The sequence below is a fragment of the Ranitomeya imitator genome, chromosome 2 (assembly GCF_032444005.1).
Source record: "Ranitomeya imitator isolate aRanImi1 chromosome 2, aRanImi1.pri, whole genome shotgun sequence".
NCBI lineage: Eukaryota > Metazoa > Chordata > Amphibia > Anura > Dendrobatidae > Ranitomeya > Ranitomeya imitator.
The window spans coordinates 482541059-482550496 of NC_091283.1; positions in this window are offsets into that span (position 1 = coordinate 482541059).

The following is a 9438-nucleotide window of genomic DNA, read 5'->3' on the forward strand; positions in this document are numbered from 1 at the left end:
GATGGTGGCCGGCGTGCACGCCCCTTTATAGCCCCTGTGACGCCGCAGAAAGCAAGCCAATCACTGTCATGCCCTTCTCTAAGATGATGGGGACCGAAACCTATGTCATCACGCTGCCCACACTCTGCATCCTCCTTCATTGGCTGAAAAATGACGCTGAAAGCATCATACGAAATGCGACTTTTGCGCGCAGATCGCCGACCTCATAGCCGATCCCACACTAGGATCGGGTCGGGTTTCATGAAACCCGACTTTGCCGAAAGTCGGCGATTTTTGAATTTGTCCGATCCGTTTCGCTCAACCCTAGTTTTCATACCTTTACCAGGGCATTGCATTATTTGATGCTTTTCGGCAGCAGAGAGATCCTTTTTCTTTCCCATATTACTTGAAAACTGTAGCCTGCTTAATAATGTGAAACATCATTTTTAAATAGTTTTCCTTAATCACCTGGAAAACTAATTATCACATGGGTTTAAGATTGATTTCAGTGATCCATTGAGCCCTGAGACACAATGCCATCCACGAGTTTATTTGAAAACAATTAAATCTTTTTGACACTTAAATCCAATTTGCATAATAATTTGGAACACAGTGTAAACAAAGGGAAATAAATGCCATATATTAAATTGAAGAGGAGATTAAAAGGAAATATTAGTGTACTAGATGGAGGCACGATTCTATCGCATCGCGAGGGTGGTCAGCGGCGGTGGGGACAGGCAGCGCAATACGGGCGGACGTACAGCGCTCTACAGGGGGGGATGTGCAGTGCCATATGGGGGATGTACAGCGCTATACAGGGGGGACACGCAGTGCTATATAGGGGGGACGGGCAGCGCTGTACAAGGGGGACATGCAGTGCTATACAGGGGGGACATGCAGCGCTATACAGGGGGACGTGCAGTGCTATACAGGGGGACGTGCAGCGCTATACAAGGGGGACGCACAGCGCTATGCAGAGTAACACCCCGCACTCCTGCCCTGCTCCCACCGCCCCCTCACGCACACATCCGCAGCTGCTCGGCGTCCTCTCATCCCCTCCCTGGGTCACCGGGCCGCACTCTTTTCTCTCTGTCGTCATCGGTTGGACAGACGCACATCAATGACGCAAGGAGCGAGCCGACACCTACAGCGGGGAAGGGACCGGATAGCTATGGTAACGCCGCCCAGTCCTGGAAGCGCCGCCATTTTTACCCTCTCTTAATGCGACACTAACACCAGGACATGACACTGCTGCCATCTTGGTACTCCAGCGGCCTGATTCCACCAGCGGGTGCCATATTGGAATACCCATCACTTGGGTACTCCAATATGGCGGTCGGCGTACTTATGGTGCAGCGCGGTGGATTGTGGGATTCGAGGATGTCCAGACGGAAATGGATGGCAGACAATTTAAGGTAATTATATAAATAGATAGTTATAGTCTGTGCTATTGTATAAGTTATGGAGTACATTATTTGTAGGGTCTTTTGTATGTATTTTATTAGTGGTGGATCTTTTATGTCAGGTGAACCATTACGTAATGTGCCTGCCAGTTCACCAGTGTATGAGCCCAAGTGGAAAACATGTCTCAGAGCATTATGACACCTTTTTGAGCTCTTGTATTGTACAATAGAGAATGTCATGATTCTGCCTTTCAGATCAAATAGGTGTATGGCATAAATAAGGTACATGTGATATTCGTGGCAGGTGAAATTTCTCCTTAGCAGCTGCCAGCAAATAGCTTGGAATTGGCATCAGTGTCTTTTCAACCTTCCTTATTGTAATTGTAATGTGACGGATAAGACTGAGGGATAAAATAGTGGATGTTGGTGGGTTTTATCTGGCAGTCAGGCACTGACAGAGGTATACTGACAGATAGTTAATTGCAATAGAGGAAACTGCAGATGCAGCAGTCAGAAACTGTACCATCATATGCAAGGGGTATGTGACTGCAGTGTGGGGGCCACTGAAAGAATAGGCAGAGGCAGGGAAGGATGAAGAGAGAATAAGTAGAGCAGACAGTTATTTATGACTAAAAGACAAAACCGGACAGTGTCAGAATCACGAATCACGAAAATTCAGGTGCTCCACAATCCATTTTCCAGTCGGCAGATCTAAGGAAAACTGTAACCTGGCCTCTTATATACAGTTGTGGTGAAAAGTTTACATATTCCAGCAGAATTTTTGCTTTCTTGGCCTTTTTTCAGAGAATATGAATGATAACACCAAAACTTTTTCTCCACTCATGGTTAGTGGTTGGGTGAAGCCATTTATTGTCAAACTACTGTTTTTTTTCTTTTTAAATCATAATGACAACCCAAAACATCCAAATGACAATAATCAGAAGTTCACATACCCCAATTCTTAATACCGTGTATTGCCCCCTCTAACATCAATGACAGCTTGAAGTCTTTTGTGGTACTTGTGGATGAGGTTCTTTATTTTCTCAGAAAGTAAAGCTGCTCACTCTTCTTGGCAAAAAGCCTCCAGTTCCTGTAAATTCCTGGGCTCTCTAGCATGAACTGTGCACTTGAGATCTCTCCAGAGCGGCTCAATGATATTGAGGTCAGGAGACTGAGATGGCCACTCCAGAGCCTTCACTTTGTTCTGCTGTAGCCAATGACAGGTGGACTTGGCCTTGTGTTTTGATTTGTTGTCATGTTGGAATGTCCAAGTCCCATGCCCAGCTTCTGGGCTGATGATTGCAAATTTGCCTCCAGTATTTGCTGATAACGTGCTGCATTCATCTTTCCTTCAACTTTGACCATGTTTCCTGTGCCTTTGTAGCTCACACATCCCAAAAGATCAGCGATCCACCTCCGTGCTTTACAGTAGGAATGGTGTTGCTTTCCTCAGAGGGCTTTCTGACCTTTCTCCCAATGTAACGTTTAAGGTTGTGGCTAAAAAGTTCAATTTTGGTCTCATCACTTAAAATTACCTTGTTCCAAAAGTTTTGCTGCTTGTCTCTGTGCTGTTTTGCATATTGTAGGTGAGATACTTTGTGGCATTTGCGCAGTAATGGCTTTCTTCTGGCGACTCGACCCTGCAGCCCATTTTTCTTCAAGTGCCTTCTTATTGTGGATCTTGAAACAGCCACACGGCTAGTTTTCAGAGAGTCCAGTATTTCAGCTGATGTTATTTGTGGGTTTTGTTGGTTGGTTTTGTTTTTACAGAGCCCCAGATTTCCATTTGTTAATCACAGTTTGAATGCTGCTGACTGGCATTATCAATTCCTTGGATATCTTTTTGTATCCCTTTCCTGTTTTATACAGTTCAACTACCTTTTCCCATAGATCCATTGACAATTCTTTTGCTTTCCACATGACTCACAATCCAGAAATGTCAGTGGGTGGATGAAAGATGCAAGAGCCTGTCTGGATCCCAGAAACTCACTCAGCTTTTATGCACACACACTGATTACAAGCAAACAGGTCACAGGTGAGGATGTTACCTTTAGTAGCCATTCAAACCTATTTGTGTCAACTTCTGTGCATGTTATCAGGCTAAAATCACCAGGGTATGTGAACTTTTGATCAGGGTCATTTGGATGTTTTGGGTTGTCATTATGATTTAAAAAGAGAAAACACAGTAGTTTGACAATAAATGGCTTCACCCAACCACTAACCATGAGTGAAGAAAAAGTTTTGGTGTTATCATTCGTATTCTCTGAAAAAAGGCCAAGATAGCAAAAAGTCTGCTGGGGTATGTAAACTTTTGAGCACAACTATACAACAGTGCTTCATCTCACGACAGACACCATTTTCCTCTCTCTTAGTGACCACCGACAAAATGCCGTCTTTTTATGCTTGTTCCCTCTTCTAGTTCTGTAGCTTTGCGTCCTTCACACATCTTCCCTTGGTTCACATTCCACTGCTGAGTTAGCAAGATCTCACTTGTTCGGGACTGTATTCCAAGCTTGACTTTAGGCTAAAAACCCCCATACACAATAGATAGTTGTCGGCCCAATGAACATTCAACCAACAGATATATCTCTTGACTTCCCCCTACACAAAAACACTCGGATTCGCAAAACATTCCTGTGACCTGTATGGGTGAGTCACTGCCACATTCCAGAAATTCAGCAAACTGGATCTTTCTTTGCCCCTATTTCATATGTTGGAGAAAAGTCAGGCGTTCCGCCTATGCATTAGATCAGTGTTCCTCGAATCCAGTCCTCAAGAACCATCAACAGATCATCTTTTCAGGATCTCCTTAGTGTCGCTCATGTGATAATTCCGTTCCCGGTGCAATACTAAAGAAATCCTGATAGTATGATGTGTTGGTGGCTCTTGAGGACTGGAGTTGGGGAACACTGCATAAGATCGTTGGGCAATACCGCCAAAATAAGAAGCTTCATCTATCTGATGTCTCATGTGTATGAAGCCTTTACGTTAAAAAGGTCATTGCCATCATGTATGCTTACTAGTGATGAGAGAGTATACTCGTTGCTCGGGTTTTCCCGAGCACGCTCAGGTGATCTCCGAGTATTTGTTAGTGTTTGGAGATTAAGATTTCATCGCTGCAGCTGAATAATTTACAGCTATTAGCCAGGCTGAGTACATGTGGGGGTTGCCTGGTTGCTAGGGAATCCCCACATATAATCAAGCTGGCTAATAGCTGTAAATCATTCAGCTGCGGCGATGAAAACTTAATCTCCGAACACTAACAAATACTCGGAGATCACCTAAGTGTGCTCGGGAATACCCGAGCAACGAGTACACTCGCTCATCACTAATGCTTACGGCATATCAACGGTATATACCATAAATGTATAATATATGCCAGTAGCGTAACTTGAATCTTATGAGCAGCAAAGCAAAATCTCTAATCGGGCCTCCAACTATCATGTGTCATTAATGGAATTGGTCTTATCTTGGCTAAAGGAAGCTTTTGGTCTTCTCTTGATTTCAGGACTCGGGAGCAAGTGCAACCCTTGAACTCACTATACTTACAACCCTGATACATACTGGGCCCACCACTGAGAGCCTATTTTATGTTAAGAAGACCAAAAATTGCTGAGTATGAAAAGATGGGAATAACCCTTTAATTAAGCCTAATGTATATAAGAAACTCTATTGGAGCAGAAAGAGTTTAGAAGAAATATTACACAAGTGATTAACAAATATGATGCAAGTTGAAAAAATAAAAGTATGGTAATGTTGTAAAACGTATTTAGGAGAAAGTGAAAAATGCAAGTAAATAGTGCATGCTACATTTGGTGTTTTTAACACTTTTTTATACATTCTCATTGTTGATGTACATTTATATCCATATTTTGGAACAAAAATTGAGCATGTCTTTATACACCTACATTGCATAGGCCAAATGTATCAAAGTTTCTAAAACCCACAATAAATTTGTTGAACACCACATACTATACTCAACTTTTGGGGCACATTTTGCTTAGTACCTGTGGAATCACTGTAGTTTCTGACGCATGTAATTCCAACCTAAAAGCCTCAATGGGAGAGATGCAAAACTAACGTAAAGAAAAAGTGGGTCAGTTAGCCAAGACAATAAATCAATGAGCTGTTTAAAAAAAGAAAAAACTCTAAAAAATCTGAACTTTTGCTATTGGCGCCTACTTCACTTTTCTTGACCTGGGCACTTAAGTTTAGGGGGAATGTCCTTAAAGGGTATTTTGGAATAAAGTTTATTCGTGACACCACATGTGGTTCTTAGTCAGAGGGACCGACGCTGCTTAAAGGGGTCCTCTGGGGTGATGTTGTTGCAAGATGGTGACGCTTCCCACAGGTGAAGCGGGGTTCCTAGGGCTCCCAAGGTGTATGGCCAGGATGGTGGGTTGCCAGCAAATAACGCAGGACACAGAGTTGCAGTGTTTACCTGGTTTACTGATGTTTATACATATTAGTCCAATAATGAAATTTACACAGAACACATTCAACTCAATGGTACACCAAACGGGGCCTCCTGGATAATTAAACAGGCCACAGAATGTTCAGTTCAAAACATATAATTTATTTATAGTAAAAGGAGATAAAAAATTCATCACTCAACATTTACAATTTCATAATGTAAAGAATGCCTCCAAACCAATAAGTGCGGTACATACAGTACAGACCAAAAGTTTGGACACACCTTCTCATTTAAAGATTTTTCTGTATTTTCATGACTATGAAAATTGTACATTCACACTGAAGGCATCAAAATGATGAATTAACATATGTGGAATTATATACTTAACAAAAAAGTGTGAAGCAACTGAAATTATATCTTATATTCTAGGTTCTTCAAAGTAGCCACCTTTTGCTTTGATGACTGCTTTGCACACTCTTGGCATTCTCTTGATGAGTTTCAAGAGGTAGTCACCGGGAATGATTTTCACTTCACAGGTGTGAAGCAGAAATATCTACAGGTAACTTTGACATAGTGGGAATAACCGAGACATGGTTAGATGAAAGCTATGACTGGGCAGTTAACTTACAGGGTTACAGTCTGTTTAGAAAGGATCGTAAAAATCGGAGAGGAGGAGGGGTTTGTCTCTATGTAAAGTCTTGTCTAAAGTCCACTTTAAGGGAGGATATTAGCGAAGGGAATGAGGATGTCGAGTCCATATGGGTTGAAATTCATGGAGGGAAAAATGGTAACAAAATTCTCATTGGGGTCTGTTACAAACCCCCAAATATAACAGAAAGCATGGAAAGTCTACTTCTAAAGCAGATAGATGAAGCTGCAACCCATAATGAGGTCCTGGTTATGGGGGACTTTAACTACCCGGATATTAACTGGGAAACAGAAACCTGTGAAACCCATAAAGGCAACAGGTTTCTGCTAATAACCAAGAAAAATTATCTTTCACAATTGGTGCAGAATCCAACCAGAGGAGCAGCACTTTTAGACCTAATACTATCTAATAGACCTGACAGAATAACAAATCTGCAGGTGGTTGGGCATTTAGGAAATAGCGACCACAATATTGTGCAGTTTCACCTGTCTTTCACTAGGGGGACTTGTCAGGGAGTCACAAAAACATTGAACTTTAGGAAGGCAAAGTTTGAACAGCTTAGAGATGCCCTTAATCTGGTAGACTGGGACAATATCCTCAGAAATGAGAATACAGATAATAAATGGGAAATGTTTAAGAACATCCTAAATAGGCAGTGTAAGCGGTTTATACCTTGTGGGAATAAAAGGACTAGAAATAGGAAAAACCCAATGTGGCTAAACAAAGAAGTAAGACAGGCAATTAACAGTAAAAAGAAAGCATTTGCACTACTAAAGCAGGATGGCACCATTGAAGCTCTAAAAAACTATAGGGAGAAAAATACTTTATCTAAAAAACTAATTAAAGCTGCCAAAAAGGAAACAGAGAAGCACATTGCTAAGGAGAGTAAAACTAATCCCAAACTGTTCTTCAACTATATCAATAGTAAAAGAATAAAAACTGAAAATGTAGGCCCCTTAAAAAATAGTGAGGAAAGAATGGTTGTAGATGACGAGGAAAAAGCTAACATATTAAACACCTTCTTCTCCACGGTATTCACGGTGGAAAATGAAATGCTAGGTGAAATCCCAAGAAACAATGAAAACCCTATATTAAGGGTCACCAATCTAACCCAAGAAGAGGTGCGAAACCGGCTAAATAAGATTAAAATAGATAAATCTCCGGGTCCGGATGGCATACACCCACGAGTACTAAGAGAACTAAGTAATGTAATAGATAAACCATTATTTCTTATTTTTAGTGACTCTATAGCGACAGGGTCTGTTCCGCAGGACTGGCGCATAGCAAATGTGGTGCCAATATTCAAAAAGGGCTCTAAAAGTGAACCTGGAAATTATAGGCCAGTAAGTCTAACCTCTATTGTTGGTAAAATATTTGAAGGGTTTCTGAGGGATGTTATTCTGGATTATCTCAATGAGAATAACTGTTTAACTCCATATCAGCATGGGTTTATGAGAAATCGCTCCTGTCAAACCAATCTAATCAGTTTTTATGAAGAGGTAAGCTATAGACTGGACCACGGTGAGTCATTGGACGTGGTATATCTCGATTTTTCCAAAGCGTTTGATACCGTGCCGCACAAGAGGTTGGTACACAAAATGAGAATGCTTGGTCTGGGGGAAAATGTGTGTAAATGGGTTAGTAACTGGCTTAGTGATAGAAAGCAGAGGGTGGTTATAAATGGTATAGTCTCTAACTGGGTCGCTGTGACCAGTGGGGTACCGCAGGGGTCAGTATTGGGACCTGTTCTCTTCAACATATTCATTAATGATCTGGTAGAAGGTTTACACAGTAAAATATCGATATTTGCAGATGATACAAAACTATGTAAAGCAGTTAATACAAGAGAAGATAGTATTCTGCTACAGATGGATCTGGATAAGTTGGAAACTTGGGCTGAAAGGTGGCAGATGAGGTTTAACAATGATAAATGTAAGGTTATACACATGGGAAGAGGGAATCAATATCACCATTACACACTGAACGGGAAACCACTGGGTAAATCTGACAGGGAGAAGGACTTGGGGATCCTAGTTAATGATAAACTTACCTGGAGCAGCCAGTGCCAGGCAGCAGCTGCCAAGGCAAACAGGATCATGGGGTGCATTAAAAGAGGTCTGGATACACATGATGAGAGCATTATACTGCCTCTGTACAAATCCCTAGTTAGACCGCACATGGAGTACTGTGTCCAGTTTTGGGCACCGGTGCTCAGGAAGGATATAATGGAACTAGAGAGAGTACAAAGGAGGGCAACAAAATTAATAAAGGGGATGGGAGAACTACAATACCCAGATAGATTAGCGAAATTAGGATTATTTAGTCTAGAAAAAAGACGACTGAGGGGCGATCTAATAACCATGTATAAGTATATAAGGGGACAATACAAATATCTCGCTGAGCATCTGTTTACACCAAGGAAGGTGACGGGCACAAGGGGGCATTCTTTGCGTCTGGAGGAGAGAAGGTTTTTCCACCAACATAGAAGAGGATTCTTTACTGTTAGGGCAGTGAGAATCTGGAATTGTTTGCCTGAGGAGGTGGTGATGGCGAACTCAGTCGAGGGGTTCAAGAGAGGCCTGGATGTCTTCCTGGAGCAGAACAATATTGTATCATACAATTATTAGGTTCTGTAGAAGGACGTAGATCTGGGTACTTATTATGATGGAATATAGGCTGAACTGGATGGACAAATGTCTTTTTTCGGCCTTACTAACTATGTTACTATGTTACTATGTTTAATAAGTGGGATTTCTTGCCTTATTAATGGGGTTGGGACCATCAGTTGTGTCGTGCAGAAGTCTGGTGGATACACAGCTGATAGTCCTACTGAATAGACTGTTAGAATTTGTATTATGGCAAGAAAAAAACAGCTAAGTAAAGAAAAATGAGTGGTCATCATTACTTTAAGAAATGAAGGTCAGTCAGTCCGAAAAATTGGGAAAACTTTGAAAGTGTCACCAAGTGCAGTTGGAAAAACCATCAAGCGCTAC